Below are 14,062 nucleotides of genomic sequence, written 5' to 3' on the forward strand. Positions count from 1 at the left end.
CAACCCTAGCTCTCATCGGTCCTTTGTCTGTTCTGATGTCACTTTCTTTGAGTATATTCCATTCTTTCCTAGTTCTAATGTTCCTCTTCCTACTCCAGTGTTTCCTCTTCTAGTTCCAATTGAGGACCCCTTCCTACGGTTAATGTCACGTCTCAGTCAACGTCTTTTCCAATGTAGGTTAATACTAAAAAGGCCACCAATCACACAAGAGTATACTTACAGAAGAGCACCGGCCCCTCCTCTAGTTCAGCCCTCCTCAACGGATCCTGTAGTTGCACCTCCTCCTCCTGACCTTGATCTTCCTATTGCATTGAGGAAAGGTAAACGTAGTTGTACATTTCATGCTATTTCCTATTATGTTTTCTTGTTGCTCACCTTTCTGCTTCCCATCGATAGTTTATATCTTTGTTATCATTTGTTTCCATTCCTAAGAATGTCGAAGAAGCCATTACCTCTCCAAGGTGGCAACAAGCAATAGAAGAGGAATTGTTTGCACTGGCACACAATCACATGTGGGAGCTTACCACTCTCACTCTTGGTAAGCATGTTGTTGGATGTAAGTGGGTATACACAATGAAATATCTTCCATATGGCAGTGTAGAATGGTTGAAAGCCAGGTTAATGGCCAAAGGCTATTCTTAGTTGTACGGTGTTGACTATATGGAGACATTCTCTCCTATTGCTAAGATTGGTTCAGTTCGGGTGTTGATTTCACTCAGCAATGTATGATTAGCCCCTCTTTCAGCATGACATCAAAAATTCCTTCTTACATGGAGATCTTGTTGAGGAGGTATATATGGAGAAACCACCAGGGTTTGTTGCTTAAGGAGAGGATGGTAAAGTTTGCAGACTTAAGAAGGCATGAGCTAAAACAATCTCCACGTGAGTGGTTTGGCAAATTCAGTAAAGTAGTGAGGGACTTTGGCATGAAACAGTGCCAAGTAGACCATTATGTGTTTAGTTATGAATCAGAAGCTAGGAAGATTTTGTTAGTGGTGTATCTGGATGACATGGTCATAACTGGTAGTGATAGCAGTGGAATTGATAGGTTGAAGAACTTTCTACATGATCACTTCCAAACAAAAGATTTGGGTAAATTGAAATATTTTTTGGGAATAAAAGTTGCAAGGTCAAGGCATGGTATTAACTTGTGCTAAAGAAAGTATGCCCTTGATTTACTTGAAGAAATAAGGTTTTTGGGTGCCAAACCAGCTAAAACACCCATGGAACCAAATGTCAAGTTGAGTAGTGATACAGGTGAAGTGTTTGATGACCCTGGAAGGTAAAGGAGGTTGGTGGGTAAACTGAACTACCTGACTATTACTCGGCTACATATATTATTTGCAGTAAGTATGGTGAGTCAGTTTATGCAACACCCTTGAGTTTCACATTGGGAGGCAGTTCTAAGAATTGTTAGGTACTTGAAGGGAGCTCTAGATCATGGACCGTTATACAAGAGTGGAGGAACTCTTGAGATAGAGGGGTACACAGATATTGTTTGGGTCGGATTTGTGTTTGATAGGAGATCCACTACAGGGTATCGTACCTTCCTTGGTGGTAATCTAGTAACTTGGAAGAGCAATAAACAAACTGAGGTAGCAAGAAGTAGTGTTGAAGCTGAATACAAGGCCATGGCTCATACTACATGTGAACTAGTGTGGCTGAAAAATCTTTTGCAGGAGCTGGGGTTCTCAGTTTACAGACCCATGAGGTTGTACTGTGATAACCAAGCCACAGTCCACATTTCTTCTAATCCAGTCTTTCACAAGAGAACAAAGCATATTGAAGTTGATTGCCACTTTGGTGCAGGACCTGATCCCATATCTTCACATGATCTCTTCTCCCACAAAACTCCTTAGCATATTACCCAAATTTCTATTAACAACCTCCGCTTGCCCATTCTCCAAAAGCGACCAAAAAACTTCACATCTTGGTCAGAAGCTATAGATGTTGGCACCCCATCTAGTCGCACAACTTCTTTTAGGAACAAATCCGCTACATGAGTAGCATCAACTATCTTATAACATGGGATAAAGTGTGCCATCTTCAAAAATCGATCATCCACAACAAAAACTGAGTCACGTCCCTTTATTGTTAACCCTCCTCCATGCATCTCTCATATGATTTGTTCCCATAGTGACCCTTCAAGAATGCATAATTGATTTCCATTAAATAAATAACCTTCAATTATAACAAATTGACAAAATTCAGATTTGTATACCTGTTAGTTTCAGATTAACAGAGAAGAAAAGATAAAGAAGAGAGAAAGAGAGAAAGAGAAAAGAGAGGGGAAGAAAGAAGAAGAATGATGAGAGAAAGGCTAGTTTGAAAAAGAGAGAAAAATCTAACCTCTCCAGTTGACCAGGATGTATTTAGCTTTCTTTTTCAGAAACAATTTGACTCTTGTGCCCCTAAAGTATGGGACACATCACTTAACTCAATATTACACCTCATATTAAACATAAACAAAAAGACAAATATAACCGACATTAACACTCCCCCTCAAACTGGAGAGTGCATATCATATAATCCCAGCTTGTTACATGTGTAGTCCACTCTTGCCCGACTCAACCCTTTGGTGAACAGATCTACCCATTGGCTTTCTATGTTAACATAAGCTGTACTTATTACTCCACTAAGAACCTTCTCTCTCACAGTGACAATCAACTTCTATGTGTTTTGTTCTCTCATGAAAAACTGGATTAGAGGAAATGTGGACTGCAGCTTGGTTGTCACAATAAAGCTTCATTGGTGTGTCAATTGATCCCCATCTCTTATACAAGGTTTCTCAACCACCAATTCACAAGTTGTATGTGCCATGGCTTTGTATTCAGCTCCTGCACTGCTTCTTGCCACCACTGTCTGTTTCTTACTCTTCCATGTCACCAAGTTACCCCCAAGAAAGGTACAATAACCTATAGTGGACCTTCTGTCAAATATAGAACCAGCCCAATCAGCATCGGTGTATCCTTCTATTTCAAGTTTTCCACCATTCTTGTATAGAAAACCACGACTAGGAACTCCCTTCAAGTATCTTACAATCCTTAGAACTGCATCCCAATGTAGAACCCAAGGATTTTGCATAAACTGACTCACCACACTAACCACAAATGAAATATCTAGTCGAGTAATGGTTAGGTAGTTTAGCTTACCCACTAACCTTCTGTACCTTCCTGGATCTTCAAACTCCTCACTTGTATCACTACTCAGCTTAACACATTCAATTCCATGGGTGTTTAAGCTGGTTTGGCACCCAACAACCCTGTCTCCTCCAGTAGATCAAGGACATATTTCCTCTGGAAAAAGTTAATACCATATTTGGACCTTGCTACCTCTATCCCTAAGAAACATCTTAGTTTACCAACAAGATCCTTTGTCTGGAAGCAGTCATGCAAAAAGGTCTTCAACCTATCAATCCTGAACTTGTCACTGCTAGTAATAACAATATCATCTACGTATTCCACTAACAAAAAAATCTTCCCAGCATCAGAATCATAGCTGAATACTGAATGATCAACCTGACATTGTTTCATGCCACACTTCACTACTTCACTGAGTCTTCCAAACCATGCACGAGGGGACTGTTTAAGTCCATAAATAGCTTTCTTGAGCTGTGTAACAAACCTGGGTGGTTGCTCCATATACACCTCAAGAAAATCACCATGCAAAAAAGCATTTTTAATATCAAGCTTAAACAAGGGCCAATCATGCATAGCAGATAGGGAAATCAAAACACGAACAGAACCAATCTTGGCAATAGGAGAGAAGGTCTCTATGTAGTCAATGCCAGGAACCGTGAATAACCCTTGGCAACCAACCGAGCTTTCAATCTCTCAACACTACCATCAGGCAAATACTTGACAGTGTATACCCACTTACATCCTACAGCATGCTTACCAAGGGAAAGAGTGGTGAGATCCCATTTACGATTATGAGCCAAAGCGGAGAGTTCTTCCATCGCCTGATGCCACCCTGGAGAGATAAGGACTTCCTAGACATCCTTAGGAACGGAAACAGAAGATAACAACGAAACAAACTGTTGATGGGAAGGGGATAGGTGAGAAATAGAAACATAATTAGAGATAGGATGAAGGGTATAACTACATTTACCTTTCTGTAGGGCAATGGGAAGGTCAAGGTCAGAAACGGGGTATGATGTGCTACAAAAACCACTACTGAATTTGTCGAAGGTGAAGAAGTTGGAGGAGTCGGTGCATGTCGATGTGTACACACCTGCTGGATAGGTGGCCGCGTAGGAGGGAGTGGCATCAGAGGCAAAGACTTAGTCACAGCTAGAACAAATGGAATGAGGTCCGCAACGGGAACTGAAAGCGGAAGAGAAGGAAAAGAGACATCCGACCCAGAAAAAAACAAAATCGACTCAAAGAAGGTAACATCAGGACGCACAAAACAACGTCGAGAACAAGGCTGAGGTTATAAACAAAACACACACACCCAAAAACCCGAGGGGTAAGAGGAAAAGGAAACAGTGTAGGAAACAAATCAGAGAAGGGAGACTGACCATCAAGGATGGACATAGTTATTCGGTTAATAAGAAAGTAAGATGTAAGCACAGCATCACTCTAGAAACATTTGGGTACATATATGGTGCAATAGGGACCAATCAGTTTCTAAGAGGTGACGGTTCTTCTGTTCAACTACCCCATTTTGTTGAGGGGTGTACGAGCAAGAGATTTGATGAATAATATCATGTTGTTCTAAATATTGCTGAAATGGTGTATAAAAATATTTTCGGCCATTATCAGAACGTAGGATCTTAATATGAAGACCAAATTGAGTGAGGATTTCAGCATGAAACTTTTGGAAAATAGAAAATACTTCACTTTTTTCTTTCATAAGATAAAGCCATGTCATCCTTGAATAACAAAGTAATTCAAATGGACCCCAAATGTCCAAATGGACCAAAGAAAAAGGACTCGACATACGACAATCGACTATAGGACTAAAGGAAACCTGATGATGCTTCCCATACTGACACGACTCACAATCCAAAGTAGAAAGACGACTCAATACTGAAACAAGTTGCTTAAGTGTTTTAAGAAACGAATGACCAAATCTATAGTGCCACTGGAGATGGGAAAAAGGCAACCAAAGTGTTGTTGTTGACGAATCACCACCACCACCATCAAGGTAATACAGTCCACCAGTTTCATGCACTCCACACCAATCTTCATCCCCGTCTTGAGATCCTGAAATACACAAGATGAAGGGTAAAAGGTGATAGAGCAATTAAGAGACTTAAAAACAAAGATAATGAACTAGTGTTAACAAATACCACATATGGAAGAAGTGGAACCATTAGCAATGGTGACAGTGTGGGTTGTAGAGGATGAAGAAAGTGAAGAGAACACACCTAGAGTCCCAGTAATATGATCGGAAGCTCCAGAATCAATGATATAATGGGAGGGTTTGGATGCTAGACAAGCCATACTTGAGTGGGCAAGCATAGTTGTACTCGGCTGAGAAGTAGCCTGGATTAACCGCTCATATTCAGTATGTGAAATACTCATCATCTCTTGTATGGAGGCATCTGTAGATGGAGGTGTCTTGATCGGTCTGTTGAGTTCCTTGTTCCATACCACCACTAGCCACTTCATGATTTGCCTAGGATGAAGGCGGGCCATGTAGATCATAGAAAAAATTAGCAGTGTGTCCATCCATACCACAATGTGTACACCTTCTCGGACCATTATTATGTCCTCTACCACGAGCTCCCCCTAAATCTCGACCTCTAATACGCCCACCACCACGACTATACATGTGTCCACCTCTACCACCACGGCCTGGCTGGCCCTGATGAGTTACTACTCCTCTACCACCACGACCTCCCACCCTTGTCACTGCAAAAGCAAACCTATCTAATATGGTAGGGTTCTCCGGATGTCCAATGGAAGTCCTTCGGAGATGGGAAAACACCTCTTCAAGGGAAGGGAGGGCAGACCCACCCAGTATCTATGCTCTCATCGGTTCATATCCAAACTTCAATCCCACCAAAAATCAGGTAACGTCAAGTTATTCTCTCTATTGTTGCTGAATTTTGACATCAGATGTAAGAGGGTGATACACATTCAATTCATTCCTTAGATTCCTCAAACTAGTATAGTACTCCTCAAGACTCTGATTACCCTGCTGCAGATTAAAATAATCTTGATAGAGTTGGTATACCCTAGTGGTATTGTCCTGCCCTGAGTAAAGCTTCTTTTCATGACCCCAAATGTCCTTGGTTGTGTCTAAGAACATGAAGTTCACACTAATCTTAGGTTCCATGTTGTTCCATAACCAAGTCATAATCTTCGCACCTTCTTGTTCCCAATCACTGTACTCTTGAGAGTCAACTAGGAGTTTTTCTTCTCTCACATGTTTCACTTTCTTCTTAGCTCTAAGAAACACTTCAACAGATTTGGCCCAAGGCACATAATTTTCTCCATTCAGTTTGGTGGAGGTCATTTGCACATTCAAGTAATCAGGGGAATCATAACAGACTTGTGTTACTAATGTCTCCCATAGCTGCCTAAAAAAAAAAAATTCTTCTCACACTAATATGTTACCCTAACTCACCATCAACCACCACACCACACTCCTATAGTTGAACGATAACCACTATTTCACACTTACAGCTGACCATTGCTGAAACATTCACTATCACAGGTTTCAGCATGGTAGTCACCACTGTTCTCCACTTTCGGCACCACACAAGAAACCATCACACACAAAGATATCACACCAGCACTCCACACATCTAGTACTAGATCTTCGGCCACCTATCTGAACCACACATCTGAACATAGACCACGAGATTACTGTAGCAACCCCTCTTCGGTCCATCCAAGGGTTTTCTACCAGCCACCTGAAACCACTACACCACAATCAATAGGAGGCAGTAAAACCTCCAGAAGTAGAAAATGACCACTCCTTTTCAGCCTTTTTGACAAACTCCAAAAACCCTAAGAAAAATCTGCAAAATACTTAACTAGGGTGCACAGAAGACTATACAGATCTGAAGAGAGAAAGGCTGGTTTGAACAAGAGAGAAAAATCCAATCTCTCCAGTCGGCCAGGATGTATTTAGCTTTCTATTTCAAAAACAAATTGACTCTTGTGCCCCTACTTAAGTATGGGACACATCACTTAACTCAATATTACACCTCATATTAAACATAAACAAAAAGACTAATCTGCCCCTATATAATCGACACTAACACAAATCAAGAAACCTTCCTACTGGTTGGGTCATCCAATTCCTTCAATATGTGGCTGAAAAAAAGATCATTGCTGTATTGTGTTCTCAATTCTTCAAATCCAACTACTTGTGCCTTCAAACTTGACAACAAAACATATCTTCGGCTCAAAGGGCCTGATGATCAGAATACATCACAAACTCTCGGTGTATTAAGTAGTGCTGCCAATGCTGTAGGTCTCTTACCAAAGCATAGAACTCCAAGTCATATGTAGAGTATCTTGTCTTGCATTCTGATAACTTTTCACTAAAATAAGCTATTGATCTGCCCTCTTGGCTAAGGACTGCACCAATTCCTACATGAGAAGCATCACTCTCCACAACAAAGACTTTTTCAAAATCTAGTAATACAAGGACAAGAGCTTCTAACATGGATTTTTTTAATAATCTGTTATTGTATTATATTTTATTATTACTTTCTTATTAGTTTATTAATAGTCTATTATTTTTGTTTATTCTTTTAAAATTAATTTAATATTATTTAATAAATAATATCTTTGTTTTTTATTATTAATTTATTAATATTATAGTATATTTTTATAAATATTTTACTAATATATTTTTATTATTAATTTAATTATTAATATACTCTTAAATTATTATCATCTTATTATTACTTTCATACTATTTTATCATTTTATCATTAATGCTTATTATTGTTTTAATTACATTATATATTTTATTATTATTATATTTAATAGTTAATATCTTTGTTTTTATTATTAATTATTAATATCTTATTATAGTACTATTATTTATTTCTATTTTACTAATATTTTGGTAATATTTTATTATTTCATTATTAATATATTTATTAATATGGGGGAATCCCTTTCCCTAAGAATGGGAATCAAAACCCATTCCTGTTGTTATAATTCAGGTCTGCCTTAGAGTTCGGCCTGACTGAGTTCAGTTATGTAGAAGAAGAAAAAGTGATAAAGAAAGAGAGAAAGAGAGAAAGAGAGAAGAGAGAATTCTGGTTCGAACTGAAAGAGTCAACTTGACTTCTCCCAGTCGGCCAGTAAGTATTTATATTATTATTAAAACATGACTGAAAAGACCTATGTGCCCTTTACTTAAGAGCACATGTTTCAACACAACATTACAGATCAGCAACATCAATCAAGGTATAAAGACAGAAATACCCCTACGCTAACACAACATTACAGATCAGCAACATCAATCAAGGTATAAAGACAGAAATACCCCTACGCTAACACTCCCCCTCAAGCTGGTGAGTATATATCTATACTCACCAGCTTGTTACATATGTAGTCCACTCTTCCCCAACTCAAGCCTTTTGTAAATAAGTCAGCCCACTGATTTCCTGTATTAACATGTGTAGTGTCTAGCTCTCCATTCAGCACCTTCTCCCTCACAAAGTGCCAGTCAACCTCAATGTGCTTGGTTCTTTCATGAAACACTAGATTAGAGGAGATATGAACTGCAGCCTGATTATCACAATAGAGCTTCATTGGAGTGTTAATGTTGTACCCTACTTCCTGTAGAAGGTTCCTTAGCCACACTAATTCACAAGCGGTGTGCGCCATAGCCCTATATTCTGTTTCTGCACTGCTTCTTGCCACAACCGTCTGCTTCTTACTTTTCCATGTCACCAGGTTACCTCCTAGAAACGTGCAATAGCCTGTAACAAGCGGTGTGCGCCATAGCCCTATATTCTGTTTCTGCACTGCTTCTTGCCACAACCGTCTGCTTCTTACTTTTCCATGTCACCAGGTTACCTCCTAGAAACGTGCAATAGCCTGTAGTAGACCGCCTATCAGACATAGAACCGGCCCAATCAGCATTAGAATACCCTTCTATTTCAAGTTTTCCCCCACTCTTGTATATCAGACCACAACCCAGGGGCCCTTTTAGATACTTCACAATTCTCAGAACCGCAATCCAATGAGGAATCAAAGGTTTTTGCATGAACTGGCTGCTTACCACACTAACTGCAAATGAGATGTCTAGTCTGGTAATGGTTAGGTAGTTCAATTTGCCCACAAGTAGTCGGTATCTGCCAGGGTCTTCAAACACTTCACCCATATCACTGCTTAGCTTGGTATTTGTGTCCATGGGTGTTTCAGCCAGTTTGGCACCCAACAAGCCTGTTTCTTCCAACAAATCAAGCACATACTTCCTCTGGCACAGGTTAATCCCATACTTGGATCTCGCTACCTCTATCCCCAAGAAGTATTTCAGTTTACCTAGATCCTTTGTCTGAAAGTGATCCTGCAGATAAGTCTTCAGCCTGTCAATACCAATGTTATCATTCCCAGTAATAACAATATCATCTACATACACCACCAACAGTATTTTTCCTCCCGGAAAGTCATGACTAAATACAGAATGGTCAACTTTGCACTGTTTCATGCCAAACTTCTTTACCACCTCACTGAACCTACCAAACCATGCTCGAGGAGACTGCTTAAGCCCATATATAGCCTTCCTTAGTCTGCACACCTTACCATCCTCCCCCTGAGCAACAAACCCTGGAGGTTGCTCCATGTAGACCTCCTCGAGTAAGTCACCATGCAAAAAGGCATTCTTGATATCAAGCTGATATAGTGGCCACTCATACATGGCTGCAAGAGAGATCACAACACGAACTAACCCTATCTTAGCAACCGGTGAGGTCTCTGTGTAGTCAATGCCATAGGCTTGGGAGTACCCTTTTGCAACTAATCGTGCTTTCAAGCGTTCAACACTACCATCAGGCAGATACTTCACCGTATAAGCCCACTTACAACCACCAGCTTGCTTCCCAGGAGGAAGAGCAGTGAGATCCCAAGTATGATTATGATGAAGGGCTGAGAGTTCTTCTTCCATGGCATGACACCACCCTGGAGAGGCAAGGGCTTCCTGGACATCTTTAGAAACAATAACTGATGATAACAAGGTAACAAACTGGCGATGGGAAGCGGAAAGGTGAGTAAGAGAAACATAATTAGAAATGGGATGAAGGGTGCAAGTACGTTTACCTTTCCGTAAAGCAATGGGTAGATCAATCTCAGATGCTAAGTGGGGGTCTGGTGCCGGATCCGTCGACGGTGATGTAGCCGAAGTAGTAGTTGGTGCACGTGGGCGATGTGTATACACATGACGGATAGGTGGGCGTTCAACAGGTGGTGGCACCGGACGCAAGGATTTGGTCACGACTGAAACAAAGGGAGGAGGATCGAGAACGGGAAGTGGAAGAGGAGGAGGTGATGAGGAGGAAGAAGCATCACCAGACCCCAAAAAGAACGGAGTAGACTCAAAGAAACTGACATCAGCACACGCAAAGGACCATCGAGAACCAAGATGGTAACACCTATACCCTTTTTGGGTCCGAGAATAGCCAAGGAAGATGCACTTGAGAGAATGGGCATCAAGCTTGTCGTTCCCGGGACCCAGATTATGGACAAAACAGACACACCCAAAAGCTCTCGGCATAAGAGGGAACGGAGACAAAGTGGGAAACAAGACCTGAAACGGAGATTGACCATCAAGGATGTACGTGGGCATCCGATTAATCAAAAAACAAGAGGTAAGCACTGCATCACTCCAAAAAGGTTTGGGAACATGCATGTGATGCATTAGAGATCTTGTTGTTTCAAGGAGATGGCGATTCTTCCTCTCAACCACCCCGTTTTGTTGTGGGGTGTAGGTACACGGGGTCTGATGTATAATGCCGTGTTGGTCCAGGTATTCCTAAAATGATGAGGATAAATATTCGCAGCCATTATCAGAACAAAAAACTTTGATGTGGGTACTAAAATGGTTACGAATTTCAGCATAAAATTTTTGAAAAATAGTAAACAATTCCTTCTTTCTTTCATTAAATAGAGCCACGTCATCATTGAAAAATCATCCACAAAAATGACAAAATATTTGTATCCATTATATGACATTACTTTATAAGGACCCCAAACATCTGAATGAACTAAAGAAAAAGGACTCGACACACGGTTATCAACCCTAGAACTAAAGGGAACGCGATGGTGTTTCCCAAACTAACACGACTCACAATCCAAAACAGAAAGCTGACTCAAGGACGGAACCAAGGACTTCAAGACTTTGAGCGACGGATGACCAAATCGGCAGTGCCACTGGAAAGGAGAAATCACAATCCAAAACAGAAAGCTGACTCAAGGACGGAACCAAGGACTTCAAGACTTTGAGCGACAGATGACCAAATCGGTAGTGCCACTGGAAAGGAGAAAGAGATGACTGGAGAGCTGTTGAAGTTCTACCACCACCACCGTCAAGATAATACAGTCCACCTGCTTCATGCCCTCCACCAATCTTCATCCCCATCTTGAGATCCTGAAAAACACACATAGAAGGATAAAAGGTAATGGAGCAGTTAAGTGATTTGGTCAGCTTACTAACAGACACAAGGTTAAAAAGCAATTTAGGAACATACAGAACTGATGAGAGGGATATAGGATCTAGGTCAACACTACCAACACCACAAATTGAGGATGTGGAACCATTAGCAAGGGTGACAGCTTGTGATGTTGAGCAATGAGATAAGGAGGAAAACACACCTGGAGTTCCAGTCATGTGACCGGAGGCTCCAAAGTCAATGATCCAAGGATTGGGTGTAGATGCCAGACAAGCCATACCTAAGTGAGCAAAAGTTCTCGTGTTCTGCTGTGATTGGATAAACCTCTCATATTCATCACGGGGAACACTCACCATCTCCTTCATGGAACCATCTGTGGATGTAGGAGGCAACTGGTCAGATGAATGATTCTCCTCTCTAAAGTTGGAACTTGAGTCACCGGTCGCGCCATGATTGGCCCAGGTTGAGGGAGGACCATGTAGATCATAACAATAGTTGATGGTATGTCCATCCATACCACAATGAGTGCACTTCCTCGGGCCTGAGCTACGTCCTCTACCACGGGCTCCCCCTGAATCTCTGCTCCCAGTACGACCACCACCACGATTATGAGTAGACCCACCATTGCCACTTCGGCCATATGCAGAACCACTACCACTACCACCACCATGGCCAAACTAAGCTCCCTGAGCTCCACCTCTACCACCACGGCCTCTCGATGCAGCAAAGGCAGATCTATCTGAGATATTAGAGTTCTTAGTAGATCCGGTAGAAATCCTCTGAAGTCGAGCAAATACCTCTTCTAGGGACGGAAGAGCTAATCCCCCTAATATCTGAGCCCGTACTAGTTCATATTCAGACTTTAGTCCCACCAAAAATCTAGACACATCAAGTTGCTCTCTCTGTTGCTGCTGAATCTTGGCATCAGAAGTGAGAGGATGATAGACATTCAACTCATTACGTATGTTCCTCATGTTGGCATAGTACTCCTCAAGACTCTGATTGCCCTGTTGCAGATTAAAGTACTCTTGATAAAGCTAATAAACTCTGGTTGTATTGTCCTGCCCCGAATACAATTTCTTCGCATGGTCCCACACATCTTTGGTAGTATCAAGGAACATGAAGTTCACACTAATCCTGGGTTCCATATTGTTCCACAACCATGTGATGATCTGAGTGTCCTCTTGCTCCCACTCTTCATACTCGTGAGAGTCAGAGGAGGGTTTCTCCTCTCTGATGTGTTTTACCTTCTTCTTTGCCTTCAGAAAGACTTCAACGGATTTAGCCCAAGGCACATAATTCTCTTCATTTAACTTAATGGAGGTCATCTGAACATTCAGGTAGTCAGTAGGCGCCATCACACTAGGTTTATAATCATTATTGTCTCCCATTATATTATCACCAATTCTGCACACTTGCTGAATTCTATTATCACTGAGATCTGCACACTACACACCACTAAGTCACACCTATCACACTGACTGCAGCACTAATTGTTGTTGGAATGTGTGCTCTTTACACCACAAACCCAACTCCTATAACTACCTGAAATCTCGCCACTATATGATCACATCTCTTCCTTCAAAATGCACAAAGAAATCATCATAAACCCTAGCACTTACTGGCCGAAACCCTAGCAAATGGTCTGAAACAAACTTCCTATTTAATCCATAACAGATATCATGCACTGAAATCTCTTACCTTATCGCTGAAGTAACACCCATGCAAGCAGGAGAGCAGTCCACACACATCAGCCGCTTCACACACAACAGCCACTGCCCACACAGTTCGGCCCTCTATTCTTCCTCTACCAGGAGAGGGCGATCTCAGAAATCACAGCAACCGACCACATACGACCTGACTGGAGGCATAGAGACCCCCAAGAGAAGAGGACGATCACTCCTTTTTGGCCCTTTCCCTTATCTCCAATCGAACACAGAAAAAAAGAGGAAAACCCTAGATAGGGTGCGCAGAGAATGAACCCTAGGCAAGCAGAAATCTAGGTAGATTTAACCTAGCTCTCATAATTCAGGTCTGCCTTAGAGTTCGGCCTGACTGAGTTCAGTTATGTAGAAGAAGAAAAAGTGATAAAGAAAGAGAGAAAGAGAGAAGAGAGAATTCTGGTTCGAACTGAAAGAGTCAACTTGACTTCTCCCAGTCGGCCAGTAAGTATTTATATTATTATTGATTGAAAAGACCTATGTGCCTTTACTTAAGTTAAGAGCACATGTTTCAACACAACATTACAGATCAGCAACATCAATCAAGGTATAAAGACAGAAATACCTCTACGCTAACACCTGCCAAACAAACAATAGGGTTCCGATAGACACCTATTCTTGGAAACCAAACAGACCCTTAAAACCTCCTAAAGCAGTCTGCCCACTATATATATTAATATAATAAAAGTCTCATCTATCCCACTGCCCAAATACATATAAAAAAATATCTCTATTATCAACAAGTATCAAT

General features: G+C 41.1%; 1 protein-coding gene across 2 annotated transcripts in view; it reads right to left on the reverse strand.

The window, feature by feature from the left end:
- LOC148871703 (Tryptophan/tyrosine permease) overlaps window positions 1-14,062 on the reverse strand; it is a 114,147-nt gene that overhangs the window by 74,127 nt on the left and 25,958 nt on the right. The window lies entirely within an intron of this gene.

This window comes from Nelumbo lutea, chromosome 2 (genome assembly GCF_056320005.1).
Source record: "Nelumbo lutea isolate HS-2025 chromosome 2, American lotus-T2T, whole genome shotgun sequence".
NCBI lineage: Eukaryota > Viridiplantae > Streptophyta > Magnoliopsida > Proteales > Nelumbonaceae > Nelumbo > Nelumbo lutea.